A 23,493-nucleotide genomic window follows, 5' to 3' on the forward strand; every position below is an offset into this window, starting at 1 on the left:
GCCCGCGATAAAGCGCTATACGTGCGGGTTGGCAAGTGGTGTGCTGGGGCCCGGACTAGAGGCAGGATGTGTACGTTGTACGTATCTCCGGTTCAGTCTTTAATTTTTATCGTGTCACAGCTTTATTTGCGTATAACTTTAGTTATATTGTTTAGGCTTATCTATTAGTGTAAGGATGAATCTGACCGCGACGTTGTGCCACCGCTTTCGAGCAAGCGCTTGAAATGTTTTGCCTTCCTGCCAAGAGACCAAAAGTAGTCGGCTGCTTTGAGGACGTCGTTCGATGCAACACACTAATAATCTGCGTGCGATTTTTGAGTATATTTATACGTGTACTTATCGCTTTCTCGGGGACTGCTACATTTCGCCCACTAAAACTTGAAAGCTATCGCTCAGCGCAAGACGCGCCTGCGTGATTGGAACTTACTGGAATGTTATCGATGGTTCTATGACAACAATTGTCTGTTGTCAGCAAAACTAGCACTTTCTGACTGTATACGCGATGCGAATTGTGTAGTACTTTCTGGAAGACCCGCGGGCACCCCCGATTACTCTGGAAACCTCGATGACTCATGTATAGAAGCCGACGCGCTTGACCAGCATATAATATTTCGCCGATCGCCGATTGTAACTGCCGCGCTACCGTTGTACTTTCAGGGTAACTTGCTTTGCTGGGCGCAGCTTCGTCCAATAAAAAGTTAATCACATTTTCACTGCTGTACTTTTCGCCATCACTACTACGTGACATCTGATGGAGGTGCTAGTGATAGTGAAGTCCTGTACCGAACGCCCCGCAAGGACGCGATCGAAGCCCGAAATCCGAAGATATTACCAACGTCGTCAAGGAGCAGCGAGCTAACCGCAGACTACATGAACTGCCCCGAAGCACCTGATACGACTAGGAGGATCGTGGTTAAGTCAGCAACCCCAATGACAGCCCTAACATCTATCGTGCACCAACAACCCAGGGAGCCGCCTAACTTCCGTGGGGCTTCGTCAGAGGATTCGGAAACCTGGCTCGAAATATTTAAAAGGATCTCAACCTTCAGCAACTAGACCTCCGAGGATAAGCTATGCGATGTGTACTTCTCTTTGGATGATGCCGCGTGGACTTGGTTCCAGAAGCGGAAGTCCACCCTTACAAAGTCGAACCTGTTCCGCAGTAACGCCCTGATGACCTTCACGAGCGTTGTCCGAAAAGAAAGGGACACAGTTCTGGTGGAAATCCGAGGCTTACTGCCCAAAGAGACCATCGCCATCTCAACGGGAGAGATGACCCGTCTTTTCAGGCACGCCGACCCACAAATCTTCGAGGAGAAAAAGGTCCGCTTTACTGATGCGGCATATAGCAAAATCTTTTCGCCTTGCTGATCCGCTATCCGCCGAAGGGTGTAGATGGGTTTTTGACTGAGGCAACGGCGATTGACAAAACTCTGAAAATGCGCACATAGAAATATAACCGCCAAGTACTCACGCCGCAATGCGACATCTATGCACTGGGCTCCGATGAGTCCCGAGACACCATCAGGGCCGTTGTGCGCAAGAACTGTGTTACTTTGGCCGCAATCTGAGGTGTCTTCGGTCACTTACTTATTCGAGGACAAACTTCGGCGGTCACTGGGAGTTACCGAAGAGCAGCTCGAACCACCGGTTCCAGTGTCGCAAGCGATGACCTACGCAGCCATCGCCCGCCATCAAAATCCCGCTCTGAGACCGCTTCAGGGCCCCGTAACGCCGCACTCCTGTTGTCCGTTGCCGCTGACAGCTCGCCCGTTTGTAGCTCAGCGGCACTACCCAAGTAGGACAGAAGTATGGCGCGCCCTCGACCCCCGCCTGCTGTGTCATCACTGCGGAGAAGTGGGCCACGTCTATCGCCGATGCCCTTATCGGGATATGGGACTGCGAGGATTCTACGTTAGCGCGTCGCGCCTGCAGTCAGGTGAAATGCCGCGTGATATCGCCATCTACCTCGCCGCCACTCAGTGGAGCTCTCGACAACCGTCCCGTTCGCTATCACCAGGCCACCAGCTGTCCGCGCAACGACGACCATACACTGGCCCAGCCCGGGGTCGGTGCGCATGCCCATATCAAGAAAACAAAGCAGCAACCGATGGACAGCGGTTGCCGTTTGTCGAACTAATGAAGATCCTCCACTGCCGACCAAGACACCGAAAGGACTATCTCGACGACATATCAACGAGACGCCCCCGTCCCGACGAAGTCTAGGAGAATACGTTGACAAAAGAGTACCTGACAAGGCGACGTTCCAGCCACAGGTCAACACGACGCAGCCGTGATCCGACGGCAAGTACTAACTGCAACAAAAAACAGAGAACCACCAACCTCGACGTGCTTCCCGACGGCCGCAGTCACCGCCTTAGTGGATACACCAGCTGACTTCTACGTCATGAGCAGACCCATCGCTTCCCAGTTGAAGACCTCTAGGCAAGGCCCCAAATTCGAACTGCTGGAAGACACCTGATAACGTCGACTGGAACCTGTACCGCAAGAATTACCGTTGGTGAATGGACTTACCCTGCCATCTTCTTTATCTTCCATAAGTTTTCACGATATGTCATTAACTTCCTGAACCAACACGGCTCAATCACCTACCTGAAGTGGAAGTCGATAACCCTGTTGGAAGATCAAGCGATACCACCGAGAGCTCTCTTAGTCACCACCCTTGAGTGTGCCCAAAGATCAAGTGAGCATCTCGCCTCATTCCAGCATTGTTATTTCTGTCGGCACCGAAATGCCTGCAGACGTAGAAGGCATCATGAAGGGCGATCAAGAGCTACTGCTTCATAGTGAAATTTGCGATGCAAGAGGAATAGCTCGACTGCACGGAGAAAAAGCGAAAGTGATGTTGACCAACTTCGGCCAGGAGTTCCAGCACGTCAACAAGGGCCCGTCGATCACGTACCTCGTAGAAATTATGGAAACCAGCAATGCGTTTCCCCTCTCCGATTTTGTCGCCTCGACCTCGACGACCATATTTCCCTAATCAATCTTCAAAATAAATTGAAGCCTCCCATGAATAAGCACCAATGGCTCAAAAGTCTGCTCCAACGACACAAAGACTGCTTTTCGACGTCATCGAGGATTCGACAAACACAAGTTGCGAAGCATCGCATAACCGACTAATCTCTCTACCACTTCGTCAGAACGCTTACCGAGTGTCGAAACGAGAATGAGAATCTGTAAGGCAATAAGTCAAAAAATGCTGCGCGATGAAGTAATCCAGCCGTCGAAAAGCCTGTGGGCGTCACCTGTGGTATTGTTGAAGAAGAAGGATGGAACTCTGTGCTTCTATGTCATTATAGCCACGCAGACAAAAGTACTTTTTGCCGATGAACGTCAAGACTGCTAATTTGCAAATTGATGACGACTGAAGAATCGACAGAAAGCCACGTTTATCACGCCAGACGGCCACTACTAGTTCAAGGTCATACCATTCGGACTTGCAGAACTGCAGCGTTCCATTGCGTGATGGAGGCGCTTTTGGCAGGACTGAAGTGGCAGACTTGTCTACTTGGATGACGCTGTAGTGTTTGCCACCAATTTCAAAGATCACCTGAGGCGGATTCAGACAGTCACAGAGATTACCAAGTCATCTGCACTCGCTTTCAAACCGGAAAAGTGCCGTTTCGCTTACGAAGAACTTCTGTTCCTAAGCCATGTCATCGTTAAGTATGCAGTCCGTCCTGACACACAAAAGATCATCAAAGCCCATCAAGAAGAAGGCCGTGCACAGATTCTTTAGCCTGTGTGCCGTTTACAGGCGCCGCCTTGTAAAAGTCTTTTCGAGAATTGCGGAACGTTTCTCTCAGGAAAGCCGACGTCAAATTTGAATGAGAAACACGGACGATAGATTTGAGCAGCTGAAATGACGGCTGCAGCCACCACCAGTGCTTTCATACTTCGACGAAGACGCCGAGACGGAAATCCACATCGACGCATGTAGCGTAGAACTCGGTGTCGTGCTAGATCAAAGTAAGGACGGTGCTGAAAACGTCATAGCTTACGCTACCTTGTCACTGTCAAAAGCGGAAGCGAATTATTCAACGATGGAGAAAGAGTGCCTTGCGATCATTTGGGCTGCGGCGAAATGTCGACCTTACATCAGGGCAGGTACTTCAAAGTGGTACGCGACAACTAAGCCTTGTATTGGCTGGCAAACTTTCAGGCCCAAACAACAAAATCTTCCGTACCTCAGTAAGGAAGCCTTCATTGCGGTGAGGGCGCCTTATGTCAATCTGAAAGCTTCCTTACGGAGGGGCCCTCGGCGAAGGCTTCCTTGGTGCCTCCTCAGCCTAAGGTTGCTCCGAAGCTACCTTCATGCGTCCTTACGCCGCTCCTGGCCCTGAACGAGCGCTTCACCTCAACGTATAGCCACGTGACGTTTCCTTGCGCATGCGCACTATCGTCCACCTGCGGAGAAGCGCGAGCACGGTACGTCTTGCCAGGCATGTTCGTTTCAGTCACGCGTGCGGCATTAAAGCGTTGCTAAGCGTTGGTGGGCGTTGCACGACGCTAGCGTGCCAGCTTTGCTGGAGCACATGAAGTTTTGCACTGTAATATGTTACTTTTTTTACGTTTAGTGAACAAAAATGCAAAACACACCCACGCATCTCTATATTAGCTATTCAACTTAAAAAATGTGTGACGATACAACATTTTTTTTATTGAATAATGGTGTTCGCGTAAAGCGTTTCAGAGATGATCTCGAACCCAGGCATGCGACAACCGCTCCTTACGTGAGGACGGGCAAAGGGAGCTTTCAGAGGACGCTTGCTTCCTCCATCGGTCCTTCGCTGTAAGGTGAGCTCACGTAAGGTTAGGAAGCGCTCGAAGAAAAGGAACGTTTCATTGTTTGGGCCTCAGGATCCTTCAGGTCGCCTAGACCGACGGAGTCTCAGGCTCCAGGAATTCGACATCAGCGTGGTGTATAACTCTGGCAGACAGCATTCTGACGCCGAGTGCCTGTTGCGCAACCGCATCGACCCCCCACTGCAAGATGAACTGGACAATGACGCCTTCCTAGGGACAATTACTGCAGACCACTTCGCCGAACAGCAGGACTAGACTCGGAGTTACGAAGACTTGTGGCGTACTTGGAGGGCAAGACCTACGTTGTCCTTAGAATATTCCGGTGTAGCCTGTCTTCTTTTTGCTTGCGCAACGACTTCCTGGTAAAAAAAAAAACTTCTCCCGAGTCCGCACAAACTAGCTTCTCGTTGTGCCAGCAGCACTCCGGCCAGAACCTTTGCGCGCCCTTCACAGCAGTACCCCAGTCGGACACCTTGGGTATTCCTGTACGCTTGCACAAAGGCAGAAAACTTTATTTCCGAGGGGTGCTAGGGGATACCAACCAGCTCTACGGACCATATATGTATACTTATATTGTGGGGCTTCGGGCTAACGTGCCCGGACCCGGCTAGCTAAGGTCTAAGGAGACATGTAGCTCGTCCCCACTCCGCAGCGCACGAAACGGGGCGCCGCGGCGGGTTCGCTGACTCACCGGCAAGGCGTAGAGACGACTCCAGCCGTGGCACCAACGAATGGGGGTTTATTCCCTGCTATGTACAAAATGCGAGTAAAATACAGGAATACGGCACTGGGGTGGCAGTCGCAGACTACGGGTGAAAGCTCCCGGGTAGTCTGCTCCGCCACGCTGGCTCTTCCGAGCATGTTCGCCACACAAAAGGGGGCCGCCTTGCTCAGAGGGGCGCGGGACCAAGAGGGTCCGCACGTCCGACAGCCAAGAGCACCGAAAATCAATCTGCCCGGGCGAAAGCGCCCGCCACCTCCGATGCTGAAGGAGAGAGAAACCGAAGAGAGGGCGAGAGGGGCCCGCTCCTCAGGCACTGTTCTTACGCGCGGCGCACGGCGTAACGTGAGCCGCGCGCGCAAGCAGCAGGCTCCGCGTCGCGCCGGCGCCCGCGGCCGCGGGGAATGTACGCTATCCAAAATAAGGCTTGGAACTGCGTGTCCCCAGCGATTGCGCGGCCGAATGGCCCAAGTCACGCGTGAACAGGAGACAGGGGTCCCCAAAAGGGGTCCCCAAAATATAAGGCCGTCACTCCAGTGAACCATTCTTCCAGGTCACACGAAGTTATATGTATACATATAGCCTTAGATAACAGTTACATTTGAAGAAACTTCGTGTGACCTGGAAGAATGGTTCACAGAAGTGACGGCCTTGTATGAGTATACATATACAAGACCTATAGTAGGAGACAGTAAAAGTTCACAGTGGGGTAAGTTTCCGTCGCCAAATTTTTTTATACTTACCTCTCGCTAACACAGCTTCGCTTTTCCGGGGAAACTGCACCCTTTTATAATTTTTTTTGTTTGTTTTTACGTTGAGCTGGAGTATAAGGGTCGCTGCGCATGACAGCTATTGATTAGGATTTCGAGTGGATCCGACTTGGTCTCATTTCGATTACGGAGTGAATTACACGGGAGGGGGGGGGGTGTGGAGTCCCAGCGATCATGCACGAAGATGAAAAAAAAAAGTACTTACGTTAGTTACCTGAATAAAACGTAGTGCACATTGTTTCCAGTACAGTGGAGTAGCCACCAGTATTTTTTTGTTACTGATATTTAATTCCTTAATTATACCTAATTAACTAACCTGAGAAGTAATGTCGTAATACTGTCAATGAGGCATATGTAGGCACACTCAAATGACATGTAACTGAAGTGTTTCCAGCAGCGTACTAATTGCGTACAATTTTTTTCCGACTCGTAAAGAAAACTCACGAAATACGATAAATAGCAGATGACTGCGCTCCCACCAGCATCATACAGCAGCGCTATCAAATAAGCTGATTGAAAGCAACTGCTTTGGCAGTCCAGAGCCCGATGAAACAGCGCATCACCTTGATAATGGTACGGAAGGAGCAACAACAGTAGGTTTCGCGGCTTCCCAGCTATTCCTTCCTCTCTACGTCACACTTATCCATTTATCAAGGTGAACTGATCACACTGATAACAAAAAACCTTTGATAACGCAGCCGAAGCACCGCTCTGTCTACGCACGAAACGCGAGAAGTAATGAAAAAGGCAAACTATGTTTCGAAATTCCGGCTCTGCTCGCACCGCATCGAAAGGGTGCGCGCGCAGGTATATTTCGCGCCAGGAACTTGCTTGGAACCAAGGTCAAATTACAGCGACGGTTTCATTTTTTCTTAGAATGTATACGGAATGCAAAAACAGGTTCGTGACAAAAAATGAAAGCGAAATAAAAAAATTGGTGAGCGACCCACGTATAGTGAATTGGCAAATGTCAAGAAAGTAAATTTAGCACTCCTAAATGAGCCGAATTGACAATCGGGTTGTTTGCAAAAAAAAAAAAAAAATCTACGCATAATTTTTTCTCGGATTTATCTGAATGATGCGTAAGTATTTAGTAGTACTGACGTGTGTTTCGTGATATTATACGCCGGCGTGTTTTGTTTAACTGGGACAACGTCCGCGAAAGAACCATGAAATGTAGAAGCGCGGTTGCAACACCAATATTTTAAGTTACACCTGTGCGAGACGACGTAAGAGGGGCGAAAAGCTGCAGTGTTCGCTTGTATTGTAGATAGTCTGCAGTGGATGTGGACGTGGCATCAAATGACTAAGCCGATGTAGCAAATGAAGGAAATATATGCAAGGTTTATTGGGTACACTGAGCTATTACGAACCGTTCTCAACCACACTCCGGCAGCGGCTACGTCTGGAGCGGCGGCGCTGCGTGAGTGCTGTGTTCTCACCGCTTCGTTGGCGTTCACGCGAGAGGCAGCACGCAAATAAATGCACTTGCTGCTGGGGGCGCTATGTTGAAAGCGATCGTTCTACGGGACGCACGGAGGGATGATTTTTCCGTTGGGTAAGGATAGAAATGTATACGCATTTAAAACCATCTGATTTCAGTGTGTCCTTATTATCTATGAATTCGTAAGCGCCGTTAAACACCAGCTGCTGCCTACGGACGTGTTCGAATAGGCCTCCTTTAGCAGCTACTGTTAGATATGGAGCTGTTTCCTGCGATTACTTCGAGTTCCCCAAACCACTTCGAATCGCAGCACAGCTAAGTGAGGAATGCAGAAGCAGGAAAGCACATTCCAGAGGAGCACCAGACAAGTGCAAACAAGTTCACGAGCCAACAAGTTTGTAAGCCGCCGGTAGCTATTCTCTGCTTGACTCTTCCAGAAAGCGAGGGTATAGCACGGCATTGTTGGAAGTGAAGTGGGTGCCAAACCAAGACGGCGGTAATGCGCCGTGACAGCCAGACGTGCCGGGAAGATCCAAGCGTACCTCTTCATCACCGTTGAAGAAGACAATTGCTACCGCTGAGGGGCCGTACCACCGGGAGCAGGTGAACCCTCGGACAATGGAGCATGAGCGCCCCTTCCCTTCTCCTCCTTTGAAGAAGCGCATTGCGCCACTGCGAGGCAAGACCGCAGAGAGCCGCCGGGTGTGACAACGCGATACGGGCGCCTACCATTGGCTGAAAGTGGCGTCATCTGAGCGGACTCTCCCATTGGTCGAACATGACGCGACTTCCAGTGCTCGAAGGGTTTATCAGAAGCGTTCCAGAGAGACCAGAGACATTCCCTGATTCCCTGATTCACCTCTCTCGAACTTCTTGCCGCGTGCCGCAGCGTCCGAGTTGCTGCCGGCCCGTAATGTCAGTGCGACTGTTAACTGACGCTCACCTCCCTGTACATAATGTAAAATAAATACTCCCAAGTTTTGTTTTCATCCCGAAGTCCGGCCTACAACCCCTACATCTGGTTGGCAGCGGTAGGATCGCCTCCGAATGCATCAGCTGGTGGCAGCGCTACGGATCAACCTTCGTCGAGAGAGATACTAAGGAACCGGGAAGAGCGAAGAAGAGAGAGCCTTCGTGAAAAGTGGTCCAAAGAAACTGGGAGTAGCGAAGAAGGAGCGAGCCTTCGACCCAGGGAGTCCGGAGGAACCGGGAACTGCGGACAAATGAACCGGATGGCAGGGTGCTGCAACCGTAGGTGAGCGCGTGGTTTTTTTTCCTTTTGATTCGCCAGACTCAAATGTTGTGTGTTCATTTTGATAGTTCTGGGAATCGGGAGTTTGATGCATTGTGTGTTTGCACAAATTAATTAAGGAAAACAGTTTTAACCACCTGTCGGGGCAGCTGCCATGGATCTTAGAACGTTGACGAGGTTAGACTTGTTGTTGGTGTGCGACGATTTGGGAGTTGAGGCAGACGAACGGATGAAAACGCCAGCTATCATAAAGGCGATTAAGGATAGTGGCAATGATGACAAAAGCATTGAGCTTGCTTGGGAGGTGATACAGGAGCCAAGGGAGCGTGTGCGTCGTGTACGTGTGCGAGAGCGTCGTGAACTTAAGAGTAAGAGTATGCGTGAAGAACGCGAGAATGAACGGAAGCATGAACTTCAAGAACTTACTCTTAGGTGTGAGCGTCACGAACGTGAGAATCAACGCGATCGTGAGCGTGAGCAAAAGTATGAGAGAGAGAAGGCAGCACTGATCAAAGAGATACAGTATTGCGATCAGTTATTGGCACAGAGACAACGGCTGTCTAAGAATTCTGTAGGAAGTACAGAGCGAAAGAATGAGGAAGTGTCTAGCAGATTTTCGCCAAAAGCCGAAGAGAAGAGTAGTGCCTGTGAGATTGGCTGCCGATTCATAAGTGAAGGGAAAAGGCTAGCCGCTAACGATGCCTTAGTGGCAACAGAGGCCGTTAAAGGCCGCAAGGAGAGCGACGAGGTGCTGTGCCAACAGATGACTGTGGAGACAGCTAGGCCAGCTGCGAACAAATTGGCACAGTTACCGAGCGTGTGCGTCGCTGGTAATGTTAGCGAGGTTGCTAGCGAGGAAAAGGGTACTGTTGACGCGTCAGACGCGAGCACCCATGTCAGGTCAGATCTGCGTGCAGAAGTGAAGTGCGAACTGAGCGATGCAGTTGAGAGTAGTTCTCGGGATGGCGAGCTCCGTAGTCCACGAGAGAACAACTGCATTGTTCAGGGATCGGTGCGGCTCTCCGCCAGTCTAGATAGCCTAGATAGGGATGGTTCAGTTATTAATCATTCGGACTGTGCGCGTGAGACAGCGATCGATACCGACGGGCTGTGTGTCGACGCACAGCGTGCGCTGGGCAATGTAGTAGAGGGCAGTTCGCAAGAGTGCGAGTTGTCTAACTCGAGTAAAGCCTGCTGCATTGTGCCAGAGTCGGTTGAGCTGTCCGCCAGTCGAGGCAGAGAGAGTGTTGATTTAAATGTAAATCAATCAGACTGTGCGGGTAGGAGACCGATCCGGGCCGACGAAATGTGTACCGGCCAGCACGAGGCACGAGAAGGCGACAGGAAAGCGAGTGCAAAGAGAAAGTGCAGTAAAAAGAAGCGCGGTAAAGACCGAAAGACGGTAATTAAAGTAGCACCGCCAAAAATGGCGAGAAACCCAAAAGGGCAGGGCGCGAGGAAAAAGGTGCGGTCGTCAAGGACGATGTTGACGCATCAGAACGTTCGAGCCACCGGTCAAAGGGGGACCGCGAAGCATGTTCTGCGCGGACGCGGACAAAGGGCACGGGGCAGTTAAACTCCTCGTCGTTCCGTAGTTCTTTTCATAGCTCAGCGTGCAGTTCGAAGAAACGCAAGGTGGCAGGACGAGACCAGGTGGGGAGTAGCGACGCGGTCAATCGAGTTCGTGTTGAAAGCGGGGTGCCAGGACGCAAATTGGCAGGAGACCATAACGTCTTGGGGGAGCTGATAGTTAGTCAGCCTTTTTGTGTTTCCTCGGCAGCCAGAGTAGTTTTCAAGCCGCGACCAGCTCGGGGACTGCTCAGAGTATGAGTCAGACATAAGCGTTTGGAAAAGGAGGCCAGGAGCGCTTCCGTAGAAATGGAGTGTTTTGTTTTGAGCATCGGAAAGTTTTCGCGAATTGAGACTGGGGATTTCTTTCAAGGTGTAAGGTATGAGCTTTGTTTATGTTTTGGTTTGAGAAAGCTCCGAGATTTGAAAGACGCGTTTGTGTAAACATGTAGTCTCGCGAGATGCTCATTAATAAATAAGTAGATAGGCTTTTTTTGTGTGTGTGTGAGTAACTGAAGGTCAAGGTTATCCTCGAAAGGCCTATGGTAAAGCGCGTGTGTTATTTAACCTTCTTTCTTTTTAAGTGTTGAATTTTCTAAGGTCAAGCGCGTGGATTTTCAGTGAGTGCATGATTTGCACTGAGAAGCGTTCTTAGTTCCATTAGCACGTGTCCTGTGTGGACGGAAGGAAGCAGATTTATGACTGGGTTGCTCGTGTGTTCAGGGCAGCCGTATTCTGACTTCTCTTATAAGTACGCGTGGAACGAGTTATTAAAAGACGCATTAGTTTAAGGGTTCTGCGGAGTGTGTAAGTCCCGCAAGTTTAATTGTTCGTTTAAGTCACGTGTCCTAGAGGGACTAAAGGAAGAAACGTGAGTAAGCGTAATGAAGAGTTTGCCTATGACACAAGTATGCGTTCTGAATAGTGACCACAAGGCTAGCGCGCTTGTGATTACGTACTTGTGAGGTTGACCAGATTGTTCAGTGGCACCATTACGTGTGATAAGTACGCCACTGCGATAGATTGGAAACATGCTGTTCGTGTAGTTAAGCCACTTAAGTTATGTTCGGCTGTTTTCATTTGTTGTTTGCATCGTCAACGACCCTTTTGTTTTGCAACAACAATAGTACTCTGGTCTTGTCGGCATTCGGGGAGAAATGGATGGCTGTTTGGAAGGGTGGTTACAACGGTTTTGTCAAAATTGGGGAACTAAAAAATCAGGGTTGATTTTGACTCAGTAATAGCCTGGCGAGTCAGGGGTGAAGAGCCTGCGCTTACGCGTGGTGCAGCGCTGTGTTGTTTGGTTGGTTTGACGTATGTTCTCCAGGGCCCAGGATCCCGAGCGTTGTCAAACGAGGCTCGACCCCAGTACCCTGCAGCTTCTTTCAGCGTTCCTCATGGCCAGCGAATTGAGTTCACCGGCCATTCAGAACAACCGGGGCGAGGACGAGCTGTTAGATATGGAGCTGTTTCCTGCGATTACTTCGAGTTCCCCAAACCACTTCGAATCGCAGCACAGCTAATTGAGGAATGCAGAAGTAGGAAAGCACATTCCAGAGGAGCACCAGACAAGTGCAAACAAGTTCACGAGCCAACAAGTTTGTAAGCCGCCGGTAGCTATTCTCTGCTTGACTCTTCCAGAAAGCGAGGGGATAGCACGGTATTGTTGGAAGTGAAGTGGGTGCCAAACCAAGACGGCGGTAATGCGCCGTGACAGCCAGACGTGCCGGGAAGGTCCAAGCGTACCTCTTCACCACCTTTGAAGAAGACAATTGCTACCGCTGAGGGGCCGTAGCACCGGGAGCAGGTGAACCCTCGGACAATGGAGCATGAGCTCCCCTTCCCTTCTCCTCCTTTGAAGAAGCGCATTGCACCACTGCGAGGCAAGACCGCAGAGAGCCGCCGGGTGTGACAACGCGATACGGGCGCCTACCATTGGCTGAAAGTGGCGTCATCTGAGCGGACTCTCCCATTGGTCGAACATGACGCGACTTCCAGTGCTCGAAGGGTTTATAAGAAGCGTTCCAGAGAGACCAGAGACATTCCCTGATTCCCTCATTCACCTCTCTCGAACTTCTTGCCGCGGGCCGCAGCGTCCGAGTTGCTGCCGGCCCGTAATGTCAGTACGACTGTTAACTGACGCTCACCTCCCTGTACATAATGTAAAACAAACCCTCCCAGTTTGGTTTTCATGCCGACGTCCGTCCTTCAACCCCTACACTACGCAGTACTGACAAATTTATCACATCTTCTGTGGCTTTCTGAATAACCGACGCTGAAATTCTACGGTAGACATCCATTATCCTTGCTATCAGCTCCACGGACATCCGTCTCGACCACGTCAACACGACATTTCCAGTAACCCTAAAGAAAAATTGAGTGGAGAGAGGTCAGGTAACCTAGCCGGCCATTTTCAAGCGCGTGCCTTCCAATCTATAGCGCATGAAGAGTCACATCCTGCCAGTTTCCTGCTCCGCTGTCGCTCTGTGCTGGCGCCCTATTTTGCTGATGCCACAGAAGTGGAAGACGTGACATAGGGACTTCGCTGAGAAACTCATCCAGCACTCCTTCAAGGATTTCGTTAACGCAACGATCTTCAGTGGGTGAGTGATTGGAGAACATGGGACTGATTATTGCACCGGCGTAAATTCCGCACAACACATTCAACGACCACTGGTACTGGTGCCGGGTGCGCTTTACCCAGCGTGGATTGGAATAACTCCAGTAGCATGCAGTATGCAAACTTACCTGGCGCCTGTGGAGTCCTCCACAGGACTTACCTGTGGAGTCCTCCACAGCTGTTTCTCGAAGGTACCTGTTTCTCTGAGGTTTTTATAATGTCTGATGCTAGTCGATGGGTTTGGTCTACCGCCACACTTCCATGACTAACATATGCTTGCGGCCTTCCTCCTGTTGCTATTTCGAACTCCCAAGGCAAGGATAATGTTTTTTCCCCTCCTACTTCTTGGATAAAGCCATGGTGACGGGGATGAAATGAAAAGCGCCTTTAAACCTTTGCAGTGACGTTGTCCATTCGTTTTTTGGTGATTGGTATTGTGGCAAAATAAAAATAAAAAACTATCCGCGCACTTTATCTTCACTAAGACAACAGCTATCGCAGCTTGTTTCGAACTAACACGAAACGCGGCTTGTTACTTCAGCCGGGGCGCGGCAGATAAGAAAATAGCTCGATCACGTTGTTTTTCTTCATTTCCTTTATTTCGTTATGGCTAACTCAGAGGGAGCTTATCCGAGGGCGCTGCTTTATGGTAGGGTGGGAGCGCTGTGACGCGGTATTTTTCATATTTCGCGGAACTTATCAGTCGGAAAAAATTAGTATGCCATTAGTACGTCGCTGAAAACACCACAATTAATTGCCCCTTGGCTGTGCCTACAAAGGTATCATTTACACATTGATAATTAAGATAGTACGTCTCTAGCTAGATGATTAATTACCATTAGCTTATTAAATCTCATTAACGAAAAAATTACTGGCAGCTACACCACTGTACCGGGAACAATATGCACTAGGTTTTATTTGAGTAACGCAATGGCTCTTTTTAAATCTGGGCGAATGATAGTTTATTGGGACAACCTCCATACATTGTCACGTGGTGGTGACGTTGAAGAACACAGTAGCAATACCGGCCGAAGCGAGAGCGACCGGCCGCGCATCTGAGCGTTGGCCTGTTTGGTCACCCGTCTGACTGTTTTTCTATTTTGGGATTTAGCCTGGTTTGGTGGCCTCCCGGCGAATTATTGCGTTCATTCGGAACTTTGACAAGGCAGCACTGCACTATTGGACTACGGCAAGGCGAGAAACTTTGTTCGACCGTCTGCGACGCACTTCAAGCAATTAGGCTTACTGCTCGGCAACTAGGCTAGACTTGTGACGCAGTTAACGAAAAACAGCGTGGCCGTCGTGGAGCAGTTAATTTGAATTAAAGAATCGCACTGGGAGATGTTTGCGACGCTTCCTGTAAGCCCCAATATGGTTTTAACTAATTTCGGTAGTTTTTGGGCACGCTAGTCGTACAGGGTGCTGTGACGCAGTTTCGCGTGTACTGAATTTTACTGCGAAAAGTTTTGGCGCTTTCTCTGACTGCCAACATTATTGAAACTAATTTCATTACTTTTTGGGCCACCCTTCGAGCACAGTGGGTGCGGCTGGCGCTGTGACTCGGTTAGCGAAAATAAGCTCGGCCGTGGTGCGCGGTTTCGCGCTTTAATGCACTGACAAGTTCATGGCGCTTTTCTTTCTCTGACGCTCAACATTGTTGAAAATTATTTTCGATACTTTTATGTTATGAGGCCCGCTCGCCGCACCTGTTGTGACGCAGCGAAAAGCAGCTCGGTCGTGGTGACAGTTAGTTTGGCGCGTACTGAAACTTACTCCGACAAATTTGTCGCAATTTTTATGTCCCCGCAACAATTTAAGCCTACTTTCGGTACCCACGCTTGTCGAAAACGCGACGAGCAATCGTCAAGAGTGATAACACGGGAGTGCGTTGCTTGCGCCTGCAAAACCCCGAAGTGATAAGCCAAGGAGCTCAAACGCCAGGAACTAGTAACTCGAAAATTCTGTCTTATGAACGGCACCCACGCATTTTGTCTTGAGTGCGAGTAGAAGGAATTCTGCGAGCGTCCAGCAAGCTCTGGTTGAGAGCCTGTGTTGTGGCTACCTCTGTGTACTCGTAGCGTACTATCGCGTCGGTTGTAGCCAAGTTCGCGAAACGCGCTGTTGCCCGCGCATTCGTGCCATTAAAGTGCAGGAAATAAGTATTGGGAAGAGGGGAATGTTTGCAATTAGAGTGTGTTTGTGGTATGTACGGTATTGCTTGGGATGAGTCAGGTATTTTCTACGCCGTGTGTGTAAATACGAACTGCTTTCATTTGTAATGCCATCCACTCACCACTTTCGCACGCTTCGCCTCTACAGGCATTATTCTTAGATGTTAATACCAAAATAACGCTTGTAATTTTTTTCAGCTCACGTCGTCTGGTGGAGCTTCCTGCGGAAACTACTGCTGCTTACCTGGTGCCACAACGCTGGATGAATGCACAAAAAACCCGCGACGAGCATTTATAAAGAATAAAATAAACGTTAATTTTTCCACATTTCACAAGGTGTCTTGCCTCTTTATGAAATTGCACGTGGCACATATTCAGTAGAGGCTTGTGAAGATCGTTCGCAATCAATTTTACTTTCTAAAATAATTTGCACATAAATGTTTAATAAATAAAAAATAAATGTGTAAATAAGTATTTACTGCAAAAGCAAAAAAAAAAAGAACGGAGCCGGCGTGACGCGCACCAGCTAGAATTCAAAACGCGCGCGCACGAAACCGAAACCGGAAGTGTGATTCAGGTTTTAACATCGACGGCTTGGTGCGCTGCAGTCAATTCGGCCGCTGGGCTCTATGGGAGTGTGCGCGCTTATTGTATTCCTTTCTCTATGCCTTTACTGTCACTTGCGGCGGTGATTTCACATCGCCCGGCTGCGTTTTGACGACGCCAGCATACGTATTTTGCTTTCGCTTCCAAGCCATCGCAGATGGTCATCAAGACGACCACAAATAAAGCACCCTCACGGGCCAGCTACGCGCGCTGCGCACGGCAGGCTCTTTCCCCTTGGCTCCTCGGACGGGCCGCCGTTTCGATGGAGGCGCATAATTTTGGGTGACATGCGCGACCAAGCGGTGTAAAAAATTTCGAATAGCTGTAACAGCATCGAGAAGGCTGAATCTCTCGTTTAAGAGGAGGTTGGTTTCTCTTTGATGCGGTGTGCATGGGGCATACTGATGTAAAAAGAGCTGCGAGGTGAGTTCTTCGCTCCAGACATTTTTTCTGCCACATAAAAGATGCTTCACATTGTGGATCTGTTTCGCCGAACTGTTTCGCCGGTAATATATTCAGCGTGCCTTCGTATATTCAACTAGGCGCGCGTGCATCGTACATCCATACGTTTGTCTTCTCAATGTGAAACTAGTTTTTGTTCTGCGGTCTCTAAACTAAATAGGATGGCTGCACTATTTCAGTTCGAGCAAGCTTGCGGGATCGTGTGAACACCCTCTGCACATTGCGTGCATCCGTGAGAAAACCAAATAATAACATTCACCCACTAATGCGTGCGTGGTAGCCCAATTCAAAGCAAATTCAAGAACTGAAAAATAATGCGGAAACTCTACTGGAGTTGTCTGAGTATGCCTAAGCATAGCGCGGAAATTAAGTTAGGCCACTCCAAACACAGGTTGGCCCACTCCCAAACTTAAGTTGGACCAGGTCCAAATTTCAAGCAGACTGGCTCCCAAATTTAGGTTCGCCACTCCCACATTTAAACTTGGCTTATCCCCTAATTTAAGCTGACTCACCCTCAAATTTCGAGTTGGCTAACACCCTAACTTCAGTTAGCTCAGCCGAAATCATATGGTCGCCCACTCCGAAATTTAGGTTGAACCACGTGCAAATTTCAAATTGGCCCACCCTAAAATTTCAGATGGCCTACCTCCAAATTTCATGTTGACGCCACCCGAAATTTCAGTTGGCCCACCCCTACTATAAGCTTCTCCACACATTTTCTGTCAAGCCCTATGTATCTGGATAAGCATCTCGTTTTATTTCTTTCGGGGGGTTTAAATTGTTGCTTATCACTTATGAAAGTACCGTTCATGTACATTTACACTAAACGATTAAATGTCTTAACTGTGTGGATTAAGCATTCTTGTTCAGATACAATGCACTACACTTCTCGCGTGACGTGTTCGGTATACTTGCCAAAGAACGCTTACGCATTAAAATTGCAATGTTGACTATCTGGCGCTGATCACCCGCAATGCCGCGGGTATGCTTGGCATTAATTTTTTCAAGGCCGGCATTCATCGTATCTAAGTAACTAACGCACAAATAGAAGTAAACTGGAAAGAAAGCTCCTGCTCAAGCCGCTATTTCGATTTTCAGCAACGGATCCTAACAATCACGAAAAGTGCGATTGAAAGGACGTATTTTCGCACATAATTGTTCACAGCGGAAAGCAGAACCTATAAGGATGCATTTCCGACTGAATAACAGTTGACGACGTGCGAGGTCACGAGTCCCAGCACAGTATTCAGCATACTGAGGTCACCCCCCATTTTTATGCATCATCATCATCATTTACGGTTACTTAAAAGGACCGCTTTCAGGGTATTACATAAGGCGCGTGGGGGGGGGGGGCATATCTATCCGTAAGCAGAATTATCATTACTATACAAAGGTTAACTTGTTTTTACACGGTAAACAAAACTTCTGGCAGTAAAAAGTAAAGCTATTCCAATAAGGCTTTTATTCCAATCTCCTGACGTCAAATCTGCGTAACCGCCGACGCAAGCATCGGGTGGTCACCCGCAGTGTTGTCTGAACAAACCCATCAAATGCTCCCCTCGTTCATAGTAGGTCACTTTTGTTTGCTTGAAAAACGAATAACATTGCATGCACTGAGCGGCTTGTCTTATGTAATTAGCGCACAAGAGGCGAGGAGCATGCTCAAGTGGAGAGGGATTCGATGGGGCCGAGCCACTGCACTGAATATCGATAACCCGATGAAGAGGGTGGGGCCGGCGTCAACGATTGGTCCTCTTTCTCTTACTTAGCTTGTGGCGGCTTGTCTAAAATCGCGGCGGCGTGCAACAGGCAGTTAAAAATGCCGCAAAAACAGATCCTCAGCAAAGTAGAGTTGGTAGAACGAGGTCGCAAACGAGTCGAAAGTTCTCGAAAACGTTACACGGCCACGCAAAAAGTTTTCTTACACGCAAATAAACCCATGCTCTCCAGCAGGGGCGAGTAGCCAGTGCTGCAGCGGTCGCCGGAAGCCATCTTTTATTCTTTTCGGAGTGGGGCAGCCTGAGGCTGTTCAGAAGAAAATTTACTTTTGTTCGGCACGTCAGTTTGTCACGGTGAGTTTTTGCGGTTTTGTGACGTCGCGTGAGAGGCAGGTGAAGTGGGTGCAGCCCGAAAAACTTTGACCAATAGCCGAGGGCTAATGGCAGAAAAGCGTGGAATCAGCAATAACTATTTTTGTTTTGTTCGGTCAAATCAAGCATAATCAGTGTGCACGTCATATCTGATGGGGAGCTATCGGGGTTTTCATGACATCACGTGACAGACAGGTGAAGTTGGGGTGGTCCCAAAAAGTTTTTCACCAATCGCGGTGAGCTGATTGCAGAATTGGAATATAAAAATTTGGAATATTTTCACGTTATTGCGCCCTTAGTATGCATGGTAAAAGACAATGGGCGAGAATTAAGGTACAAACCGGCAGTAGAACTGGTAGACAAAGGCAGTATAACAGAGCAGTAAAAAAATTTACGTATCGTACAAATTGTCGCAGTAAAAAGCTGATGAGCAGGCCGGAAGAATAAAAAATATGAAGCATTAGGGTATGTTTTGATACGAGCGATAAGAGAGGCGCCTTTGTTACCTCGCAAACAACACTATTCTTTGCGGGAACAAAGTTATTTTGACCAACGCTGTGCAGCCACTGCCTCTTGCGCAAGCCGTCATACTTTCCTTGTGGTACCGCAAAAACTGCATAACCACCTTCGGGCTTCTTGCTGCAGTTATACGCGCAATAGCAAGAGCATAGCGCTAACACAACACCGCAGGAAACACAGCGTGCAACGTTGGCTCTGCCGAGCCAGCCGAGCTAACGAGAAAAATGACAGCAACGAAAAAGTAAACACAGACAGAACCCAGGATCTGCGCATTCCCAAGGGCAACGACAAGGGGAGCAATCGTCGTACAGAAAAACGGGGGCAAAATTGGTGCCCGTGGGGGAGCGGGGAAGAGGTATGCACAAGGGGCGAGGAGGTCGCGTGGCGGTGGCGGCAGAGTTCAAAGTGTAGCGGTGTTTTCAAGTTATCAAGGAACTTTAACCACAAATCCATACCTTTAATATACCTTAACCTTATCCTTGTCCTAATTTGACGCATCAAAGCGAGAAAAGTTGGCCGCTAATACCTGCGGCGTCTAGACCGACGAAATGCCTGAGATCGGGTGAGCTCGTTTCTCTCTGCGTCACTAGCCGGACGCTGGTTTTGAGTTTCACACTCCTCGTATTGCGGCTCCGTTTCTCGCTAGAGGACTGACACTGGTGGTCGCTAGTCATGAAGGTTTAGACCTCAGGTTTATGCTACGTGCAGCGGTGCGTAGAGGTAGAGTATCCGCCTCACGTGCAAGAGAACCATGGTTCGAATCCCGTCGCCGGGTGATTTTCCACCGGATTAAAAAAAGTGCGCGTGTTGATGAAATTGCATAACGAGGCGTAGAGTGTGGCCGGATCACGGTGGAGCAGGCTGGAGACAAGTCCACGGGGGAATATGGCATAGGCTGTAGGAATAGCAGGGGAGAGTTATTAGTAGAGTTTGCAGAATAATATGCGGATAATGAATACATTCGTCCGCAAGCGGGATAGACGAAAGTGGACGTGGAGTCGCCCGAATGGCCAGACTAGAAATTAAATATACGTTACACTCTGCGCTGAACCTGGCATCATACAAGATGTGGACGTGCTCGGCAAGGTGCGCTGCAGTGACCATAGGATGGTAAGAACCTGAATTAGCCTATACTTGAGGAGGGAACGGAAGAAACAGGTACATAAGAGGCCCATCAATCACTTAGCGGCAAGAGGGAAAATAGAGGAATTCCAGATCATCCTAGAGAACAGCTATTCGGCTTTAACTCAAGAATAGGACCGTAGTGTTGAAGCAATGAACGAGAATCTTATGGGTATCATTAAGGAGTGTGCAATAGAAGTCGGTGGTAACTCCGTTAGACAGGATACCAGTAATATATCGGAGGAGACAAAATATCTGATGAAGAAAGGCCATTGTCTGAAAGCTTCTATCCCTAGAGCTAGAACAGAACTGGGAGATCTTTTTAAGTTAGTCAACAAGCGTAAGACAGCTGACATAAGGAAATATAATATGGATAGAATTGAACATGCTCTCAGGAACGGAGGAAACCTGAAAGCAGTGGAGAAGAAACTAGGAATTAGCAAGAATCAGATGTATGCGTTAAGAGACAAATCCGGCAATATCATTACTATCATGGATGAGATAGTTCAAGTGGCTTAGGAGTTCTTTAGAGATTTGTACAGTAATGGTGGCACCCACCACAATAATAGAAGATATAATATTCTAGAGGAAGTTGAAATCCCACAAGGTACCCCGGAAGAAGTAAAGAAAGCCTTGAGAATTATGCAAAGGGGGAAGGCAGCTGGGGGGGATCAGGTAACAGCAGACTTGTTGAAGGATGGTGGGCAGATTGTTCTAGAAAAACTGGCCACCCTGTATACGCAATGCCTCATGACCTCGAGCATACCGGAATCTTAGAAGAATGCCAACATAAACCTAATCCATAAGAAAGGTGACGCCAAAGACCTGAAAAATTATAGACCGATGAGCTTACTGTCCGTCGCCCACAAAGAATTTACTAAAGTAATCGCAAATAGAATCAGGAACACCTTAAACTTCTGTCTACCACAGGACCACGCAGGATTCCGTAAAGGCTACTCAACAATAGACCGTATTCGCACTATCAATCAGGTGATAGGGAAATGTGCGGAATATAACCAACCCTTATATATAGCTTTCATTGATTACGAGAAAGCGTTTGATTCAGTCGAACCCTCAGCAGTCATGGAGGCATTACGGAATCGAGGTGTAGACAAGCCGTATGCAAAAATATTGAAAGATATCTATAGCGGCTCCACAGCCACCGTAGTACTCCATACAGAAAGCAACAAAATCCCAATAAAGAAAGGCGTCCTGTAGGGATAGGCGGTCTCTCCAATGCTATTCACAGCGCGTTTACAGGAGGTATTCAGAAACCTGGAGTGGGAATATTTGAGGATTAGAGTTCATGGAGAATACCTTAGTAACATGCGATTCGCTGACGATATTGTCTTGCTTAGTAACTCAGGGGACTAATTGCAATGCATGCTCACTGACGTGGAGAGGCACAGCAGAAGGGTGGGTCTAAAAATTTATCTGCAGAGAACTAAAGTAATGTTTAACAGTATTGGAGGTGAGCAGCAGTTTACGATAGGTAGCGAGATACTGGAAGTGGTAAGCGAATACATCTGCTCAGGGCAGGTAGTGACCGCGGATCCGGATCATGAGACTGAAATAATCAGAAGAGTAAGAATGAGCTGAGGTGCGTTTGGCAGGCATTCTGAGATGATTAATAGCAGGTTGCTATTATCCTCCAAGAAAAAATGAAATAACCGCTGTGTCTTACCAGTACTCGCGTACGGGGCAGAAACCTGTAGGCTTATGAAAAGGGTTCTATTTAAATTGAGGACGACTCAACGAACCATGGAAAGAAGAATGATGGGTGTAACTTTAAGGGCAAGAGGAGATAGGGTGATGGAACAAACGGGAGTTAATTATGTCTTAGGTGAAATCAAGAAAACGAAATGGGCATGGGCAGGACATGTAATGGGGAGGGAAGATAACCGATGGTCATCGAGGGTTACGGACTGGATTCCAAGAGAAGGCAAGCGTAACAGGGGGCGGCAGTAAGTTAGGTGGGCGGATGAGATTAGGAAGTTTACAAAGATAACATGGCCATAATTAGTACATAACCGGGGCAGTTGGAGAAGTATGGGAGAGGCCTTTGCCGTGCAGTGGGCGTAACCAGGCTGCTGCTGCTGATGATGATATGCTACTTAGCATTACTTTCCGTCGAAAAGAAGTTATTGTAGCCAATGTTCGGGTCACCGGTGGCGGCGATGCACGATACGCACGCAAGGGAGAAACATTTCTCACCTTGTGATTGTCGCAAGGGGGCGCGACATGTTAGGTGTGTTTGAAGGAGCAAATCGCCAGGCTGAAGGAGGATGGTTCCTCCTTTGATGGAGCGGGATGGTGCCTCCTTTCTCGACTCGATTTTAAAGCGGCGCTCTTCGGCGCCCGTTCCTGCGTTAAACGTCAGCGTCCTCGGCGTTAGAGCTAATGAGCACTGCGAAGGATGTAAGACCGAAAGCGGAGCGCAGCGGGGCGCGAAAGACGGGGAGAGGTAAGGGAGCGCGAGGCGGAAGGTGGAGGAGAAGACGGGCCATTGCGTGAGAAGAAAAGCGGAGTGGCACATATGAGACGTGCTGGACGGCGGGACCAGGCAAACGGCGAACGCGTCCACCGATACAAAACGCTGGCGTGGGCTCTCGACCCACTGCGCCGCCGCCACTAGAGAATGCGGTCCGCGTGTTCCCATGTTCACGCTTTCTTTCTTATCAGTGATCGACCCAGGCGGCGGAAATGCTTCGTCTGCCGCTGTGCTAAACGAGCTGCCCGAGAAAAGGCCTAGCGCCGCCGACGAGAGGACCCTGTCGATCAGACTCAATTTCTTTGGCATAATATATCGAGTATACAAAACACCTAAACAGCCCTATCAAAATTCTCGTTAGGGAGTATCGTGATCAGCGGTGAATTTTTTAGAGAGTATTTGTGTCGTATGCACCCATTAGTTTTTTTCCCCTCTTGTATCCTTGGGCGCTATAACGTAAAACTATTCCAAACTTTTCTATTCCAATTCTGCTATCACCCCTCCGCGATTGGTCAAAAACTTTTTTCGACCACTCCCCATTTCACCTGTCTGTCACGCGACGTTACAAAAACCTCAATAGCTCCCCATCTGATATGATGTGTGCACACTGATTATGCATTATTTGACAGAAAAAAAAACCGTTATTTCTGATTCGACCCCTTTTCGCCATTAGCCCTCGGCTATTGGTGAAAAGTTTTCGGGCTGCACCCACGTCAAAAAACCGCACGAACTCACCGCGTCAAAGTGACGTGTACGCGATAAAGATGCATTAATACGCCGAAAAAAACTGAATTTTTTTCGGAATAGCCGCAGGCTGCCCCGTTCC

At 48.7% G+C, this 23,493-nt stretch overlaps 1 protein-coding gene across 2 annotated transcripts in view; it reads right to left on the reverse strand.

Annotated features, from left to right (window-relative positions):
* LOC135897124 (calcium-activated chloride channel regulator 1-like) overlaps positions 1 to 23,493 on the reverse strand; it is a 594,363-nt gene that overhangs the window by 125,175 nt on the left and 445,695 nt on the right. The window lies entirely within an intron of this gene.

This window comes from Dermacentor albipictus, chromosome 6, assembly GCF_038994185.2.
Source record: "Dermacentor albipictus isolate Rhodes 1998 colony chromosome 6, USDA_Dalb.pri_finalv2, whole genome shotgun sequence".
NCBI lineage: Eukaryota > Metazoa > Arthropoda > Arachnida > Ixodida > Ixodidae > Dermacentor > Dermacentor albipictus.